A 7,401-nucleotide genomic window follows, 5' to 3' on the forward strand; every position below is an offset into this window, starting at 1 on the left:
GGACTTTAGTGAAACAGAACCGCAAATGAGTATTAATTGTGCTAGGGAGTGACTAATCTGGATAATTTCTCATTTATTTGGATCTGGGTGGGATCAAAACTGCGACTGAACAAATTTGGTGACTGTTTTCAGTCTTGTCTTACCCCAGTTGATCATGTTCATTTCACGTGGTAAGTGACAGCCCGCCTCACTTATGAAGTTCGCTGCTTTCTGTATTTTTCAATGTAGTTAATTGAATTGATAATTATACTTGCCTGTGTTAGGCACAGCTGTTACAGATTATTAGGGCCACTTAATATGATGATCTGTCAGAAGTGTTAGCTACAGTCATGTCCACTGTGAAGCAAATGATTTGAACTCCCAGCTAAATATCTGGGAAGCTCTTTGCTGCAGCGAGTAATGTATTCAGATCTATTCCTCTTTCACCAGGCCTTGAGTTACATGGGGTTACCTGAGCTCCTCATGCTACACAATGCAAACACGGGCTCAGTCCTCAGGAAATAGAGCCAGGAAAGAATGGTCAGGCTCACAACTAACCCTCTTCTTGTACTGACAGGCCTCCATAGTCTGCATTTCAAGAACTTGTACATATGGGGCCAACTCCTACTCACTTAAATTAGCCTCAGCGACTTCACATATGAGTCTGGCCATTAATCCCAGCTTGCTTTGTGCTCAGTATGGTTTTCAGAGGAACACTGTTCTGCAGATCTGACACTGGAATAGCCCCTAGTTACACATTACACGAGAGAAAGCCTCTGCCTCCTCTCTATTCCTTCATCCAGGACCCAGTGGCTCTTTTTTGGGATTTGTTCCCTAGTTAGAATATCAGGGTTGGAAGGGACCCCAGAAGGTCATCTAGTCCAACCCCCTGTTCGAAGCAGGACCAATTCCCAGTTAAATCATCAAAAGAGGTCACCCTCCCCGTCGGGGAATTGAACCCCGGTCTCCCGTGTGACAGGCGGGGATACTCACCACTATACTAACGAGGAAGTAGTTCTGTGCTACTGAGCACCAGATGTGACTTCTCATAGAATCATAGAATATCAGGGTTGGAAGGGACCTCAGGAGGTCATCTAGTCCAGCCCCCTGCTCAAAGCAGGACCAATCCCCAATTTTTGCCCCAGATCCCTAAATGGCCTCCTCAGGGATTGAACTCACAACCCTGGGTTTAGCAGGCTCAAACCACTGAGCTATCCCTCCCCCCGTACTTCTCACTGTCCTACGCTCTGCCTCCCAGTCCTGCCTGTTTATTGTGAGCGCTCAGGGTGAAGTCCTGGTCCCACTGAAGTCAGTGGTAAAAGTCCCACCCAGGATTTCACCCGCAGACTCTTTAGTGACCTTACACATCAGAGCACTAATCGGAGGCCTAGGTGCTCTGTTGATATCTGTCTGGCCTTGATTACTAGCTTCTAATAATCTAATAATAATAATTGTGGAATCTCCATCATTGGAGGTTTTTAAGGGCAGGTTAGACAAGCAAGTGTCAGGGATGGTCTAGATAATACTTAGTCCTGCCATGAGTGCAGGGGACTGGACTAGATGACCTCTCGAGGTCGCTTCCAGTCCTATGATTCTATAATTCTCCCCATAGCTCTTGGATTCAGATTCCTGGCACTTGTTCCCTTGCGTTGACAGCTTAAGTCCCTCTTGGCTGACACAGGCTTTGACATGTTAAAGTCAAGACAGGCCTTCATTCCTCCAGGCCATGCTGCTGATCTGGGTGGGAGGTGGGTGGTACACCAAACACAGTGAGAGCCATTCGGGACTCCAAAGAAAATAGACAAGCATTATGAGAGCTAGGAGAATGTGTGTAGCTGTTACCTACTCAGCCAGGTGTAATGTCAGATTCGTTGGTGTAAAACATACAAGAGTGTTGTTGCAGACGTTTCAGTAAAGATCACAGCTCAGAGCAAATTAATGACAGCATTTCCACCTCTCGTGATTTTATCATGAGTCTCACACTGTTTGGTGTTTTACTTAAAGCCCCAGAGATGAGAAGCTCACCTTTCACTAAAGATGTCAGTTTCTAGTCCTCCTGGTTGTGGAGAAAAGCTGGAATAAATGACCCCTAAGGGCTCACAACAAGAAGGCAAACAGAAAGACCCCACATTTATTATGCTGTCAAGGTTCCTCCCCCACTCTGAACTCTAGGGTACAGATGTGGGGACCTCCATGAAAAACCTCCTAAGCTTATCTTTACCAGCTTAGGTCAAAACTTCCCCAAGGTACAAAATATTCCACCCGTTGTCCTTGGATTGGCTGCTACCACCACCAAACTAATACTGGTTACTGGGGAAGAGCTGTTTGGACGCGTCCTTCCCCCCAAAATACTTCCCAAAACCTTGCACCCCACTTCCTGGACAAGGTTTGGTAAAAAGCCTCACCAATTAGCCTAGGTGACTACAGACCCAGACCCTTGGATCTTAAGAACAATGAACAATCCTCCCAACACTTGCACCCCCCCTTTCCTGGGAAATGTTGGATAAAAAGCCTTACCAATTTGCATAGGTGACCACAGACCCAAACCCTTGGATCTGAGAACAATGAAAAAGCATTCAGTTTTCTTACAAGAAGACTTTTAATAAAAATAGAAGTAAATAGAAATAAAGAAATCCCCCCTGTAAAATCAGGATGGTAGATATCTTACAGGGTAATTAGATTCAAAAACATAGAGAACCCCTCTAGGCAAAACCTTAAGTTACAAAAAAGATACACAGACAGAAATAGTTATTCTATTCAGCACAATTCTTTTCTCAGCCATTTAAAGAAATCATAATCTAACACATACCTAGCTAGATTACTTACTAAAAGTTCTAAGACTCCATTCCTGGTCTTTCCCCGGTAAAGACCAGCATATAGACAGACACAGACCCTTTGTTTCTCTCCCTCCTCCCAGCTTTTGAAAGTATCTTCTCTCCTCATTGGTCATTTTGGTCAGGTGCCAGCGAGGTTACCTTTAGCTTCTTAACCCTTTACAGGTGAGAGGAGCTTTCCCCTGGCCAGGAGGGATTTCAAAGGGGTTTACCCTTCCCTTTATATTTATGACATATGCGTTGCGCTGAGTGTCCCTGACCACACTGTACAGCTTTATTCCAGGCATCTCAGAGCTCCCAGTGTTATTACTGATCTGGTGCAGCCAGGTTAATCACAGACCGGGGTAGCGTCCCCTCCTGACCGCAAGTCGGATCTTAGTTGGGGATTGGTCCTGCTTTGAGCAGGGGGTTGGACTAGATGACCTCCTGAGGTCACTTCCAACCCTGGTATTCTAGGATTCTATGATTATTTGTAACAAGGGCAAAAATGAACAGACTGATGACATCGGGGCCAGGTGACAAGTTGCACAGTAGCAGGGTGACGTGTGCAGGCACTGTAATGGGATGGGCATTTTGGTGTCCCTCTCTGCTGCTCAAAACAAAGCACAGAAGAGCAGCTACTCGCATTTAAGAAGGTCATCTTGACTTGGGTGTTGACCCTGTGCCGGAGGAGGGGCTGGAATTGAGATACAGCCAGCCTGGTCAAACCCAAAGGTCTCAAGTGAATAATACGTGTCTTTACAACCTGTGCCCTGTAAAGGGATTCTGACCTGACTGCTGGGATGTCTCCTTCCCCAGTAATCCTCCTTCGGACCAAGCATCTTGGATGCGACACGACGTCAATCAGTGAGTGTTTCTGAGTGAGGCTGTAGCCCCATTTCCCAAAATACACTGCTGAAGTACCCTCGAATCGCAGCAGCTGCAGGTCTAGTGCTGTTACAAAGAGCCAAGAGTGAGCAAAAATAACCTCTGTAGCTGTGAGCTTCTAAACAGTCCTGCCAACTTTTTCCAAGCCCCCTCATGACCTGTGGCCAGTGCTAGAAAGGGGCCATTTCTTGCAGCCCCATACCTGGTTTCCTTGCACATCCAATTCCCACAGGTCCCGTATGCCCTTTGGGCCTGGAGTGCAAAACTCAGTACCGGGGTGTGCGCGGGGTGGGGGGGGGGAGAAGCATGGGCATGGACCCCCCCATCTGTGGATGCACAGAACTCCTCTGGGGTCGGCATGGCAGATGACATCTCTGGCCTTGGGGCCACGGGAGGGAGAACCAGCTCCTCCAGCCGCTTGGCGGGCAGGGGTATTAGCCAGCTGCACGGGCACAGAAAGTATCCTCCCAAAAGCAGTCAGATTTTTATTCCAGTGCACACCCCTGCTCAGTACTGACCCAGTCCTGGGTCTTCTCCTTAGCAGTTACAAGTTGCCATAGGAAACATATGTGTAGCAGATTTTAGCATGAGGACAAGCATCCGCAAGGGACTATGCTATGCAGTATGACAGATATGAACCCAAGGGCAAGCTTCAATTACTTAGGGTGACCAGCTGTCCTGCTTTTATAGTGACTGTCCCGGTACCAGGGCCTTTCCCTTACATAGGGCCCTATTACTCCCCACCCCCTGCCCTGATTTTTCACACAAGTTATCCGGTCACCCTACAACTAGTGTAAATACAGAGTAAGCCCACTGAAATCGACACTTCCTCCAAATGTACATGGAGCGAAACTGGCTCCAGAGATGAAAGAGGCCCATGTAACTTAACACTCTGTGCTATCTAACATCCCGCCTGCAACCCCCACCCCCCACCCCTACCCCACTGAGACTGCGGAGATCCGTTGCGCTGAGTGTCCCTGACCACGCTGTACAGCTTTATTCCAGGCATCTCAGAGCTCCCAGTGTTATTACTGATCTGTTGCAGCCAGGTTAATCACAGAGCGGGGTAGCGTCCCCTCCTGACCGCGAGTCCGATCTTTAGAGCTCGACGTACAGGAACTTCCTCTCTGAGGCAGGCAACACCACCAAAAAGGGCCAGCTAGCAGTGGCCAATAGCGACTTCAGTCCTCTCAGGGCCAGGTCTCACTGATGCATCTGTAGTGAGGTGCAGCTGGGCCCCTCTAACTTCTGCCCTTGCTGCCCTCTCAAACCAGCCATGGATGCCTCAGGTTGATGCAGTCACCAGTGTACTTTATTTATAGCTATTTCCCACCACTACCGTACTATATACAGGATTTCACAGCCAGGCTTCACAAGCAGCAGACTAGAGCCACCCACCCCTCTCTCCGATGAAGTGAGCTGTAGCTCACGAAAGCTCATGCTCAAATAAATTGGTTAGTCTCTAAGGTGCCACAAGTCCTCCTTTTCTTTTTGCGAATACAGACTAACACGGCTGTTACTCTGAAACCACCCCTCTCTGCCTGCCTTTCCCCACCCCCCCGCTCTTCTCCTTTTCCTTTTCCTTCCTCCCTCCCAGCCCTGTTATAAACCCTGGCTAATTAGGCCGGCAGCTGTTGCTGGTTGCCAGGCAGGCACAGGCCTACTCAGCCAGCTCCAATCTACTCTCCTTGACCGGGGCTGGTGTGGCAGGGGGCTGGTTAAGCAATCCTTACCCAGCACCCTGTCATAGCATCCCTATTACTGATAAAGTCAAACCACCTTTAACCCTGTAGTTGTCGCTGGCAATGCATATGGAATGTCTCCAACCACCTGATGACCTGTGCAAGCAACACCCAGGGTTCAGATCCATATAAGATTACAAATACGCAGGTTTGCTAAATCCGTACTTTTATATATAATTTCACCTTCTTTTGGCTCCAGGCCCTCTGCAGCTCCTTCACGGCTGTGGCTGCTAAACCAATTCTCCTTAGCATGGGCGGTGACTGTTTCATGACAGTTTACTGCCTAAATAGATGAAGTCATCCACTGCTTTCATGCTTTGTCCAGAAGCACAGATGTCCCTCAAAATCCTTCCCCCAAAAGCCTCTAATTGTTGGAAGATAAAAAATAATAATCCTAAAGCCTCAGATGCACATAAAATGGGGCGTGAGGAATTGGTTTAATAATCTTGGCGGATACATGGGAGATCACAGACATATATCATGTAGTAATGATGGTTGGAAAAACAGCTGATGGAGCACTGGCCCAATCCGTAATGTTGCAGTAGCAATCAGGAGATGTATGATGATGATTTATGGCGATATTATCTTCACAAAGTAAACAGAAAACACGGAGGAATGGAGGCTATAGGCAATACAGTGATCTATCACACAAGCAGAGCCCTGGTCTACCAAATGTCTCCTAGAGCTTGTATTGCAATTCTGAGCTTTAGAATTCATAAAAAGATGTAACGGGAGAATGTTTTCCATTTCTGGAGTTAGGCTGAGGTTTTCCCAGACTGATGGGAAACCTGCAGATGCCAGGTGGGGAATTCATAGAATCATAGAATCGTAGAATATCAGGGTTGGAAGGGACCTCAGGAGGTCATCTAGTCCAACCCCCTGCTCAAAGCAGGACCAATCCCCAATTAAATCATCCCAGCCAGGGCTTTGTCAAGCCTGACCTTAAAAACCTCTAAGGAAGGAGATTCTACCACCTCCCTAGGTAACGCATTCCAGTGTTTCACCACCCTCCTAGTGAAAAAGTTTTTCCTAATATCCAACCTAAACCTCCCCCACTGCAACTTGAGACCATTACTCCTTGTCCTGTCCTCTTCTACCACTGAGAATAGTCTAGAACCATCCTCTTTGGAATCACTTCTCAGGTAGTTGAAAGCAGCTATCAAATCCCCCCTCATTCTTCTCTTCTGCAGACTAAACAATCCCAGTTCCCTCAGCCTCTCCTCATAAGTCATGTGTTCCAGACCCCTAATCAGTTTTGTTGCCCTTCGCTGGACTCTCTCCAGTTTATCCACATCCTTCTTGTAGTGTGGGGCCCAAAACTGGACACAGTACTCCAGATGAGGCCTCACCAATGTCGAATAGAGGGGAACGATCACGTCCCTCGATCTGCTCGCTATGCCACTACTTATACATCCCAAAATGTCATTGGCCTTCTTGGCAACAAAGGCACACTGCTGACTCATATCCAGCTTCTCGTCCACTGTCACCCCTAGGTCCTTTTCCGCAGAACTGCTGCCTAGCCATTCGGCCCCTAGTCTGTAGCTGTGCATTGGGTTCTTCCGTCCTAAGTGCAGGACCCTGCACTTATCCTTATTGAACCTCATCAGATTTCTTTTGGCCCAATCCTCCAATTTGTCTAGATCCCTCTGTATCCTGTCCCTGCCCTCCAGCGTATCTACATCTCCTCCCAGTTTAGTATCATCCGCAAATTTGCTGAGAGTGCAATCCACACCCTGTGATGTGTGATGGGCCCTGTGAAAGCATTCCTGTCATCAGGGATAGATTTGTGTTGTCCTTTTCTGTTATAGTATCGCTTTGCCATTTTATACCATATTACATTTAAAAAACTGTATTAAAAACATTATTCAGGTCACAATGTCAAGCACTCAAAAGTTAAACTATGCCAGAATTAAGTTGTTTGTGCAACCTTAATTCTGCCCCCTTGTGCATATGCCTTATGAGACAGTCTTTCGTTACAT

At 47.4% G+C, this 7,401-nt stretch overlaps 1 non-coding gene across 1 annotated transcript; it reads right to left on the reverse strand.

The window, feature by feature from the left end:
• Positions 1 to 917: 917 nt before the first annotated feature.
• TRNAD-GUC (transfer RNA aspartic acid (anticodon GUC)) lies at positions 918 to 989 on the reverse strand. The gene has a single exon. It is a non-coding gene; the product is annotated as a tRNA-Asp (tRNA).
• Between the last annotated feature and the right edge of the window lie 6,412 nt (positions 990 to 7,401).

Source organism: Lepidochelys kempii, chromosome 11 (assembly GCF_965140285.1).
Source record: "Lepidochelys kempii isolate rLepKem1 chromosome 11, rLepKem1.hap1, whole genome shotgun sequence".
Taxonomy (NCBI): domain Eukaryota; kingdom Metazoa; phylum Chordata; order Testudines; family Cheloniidae; genus Lepidochelys; species Lepidochelys kempii.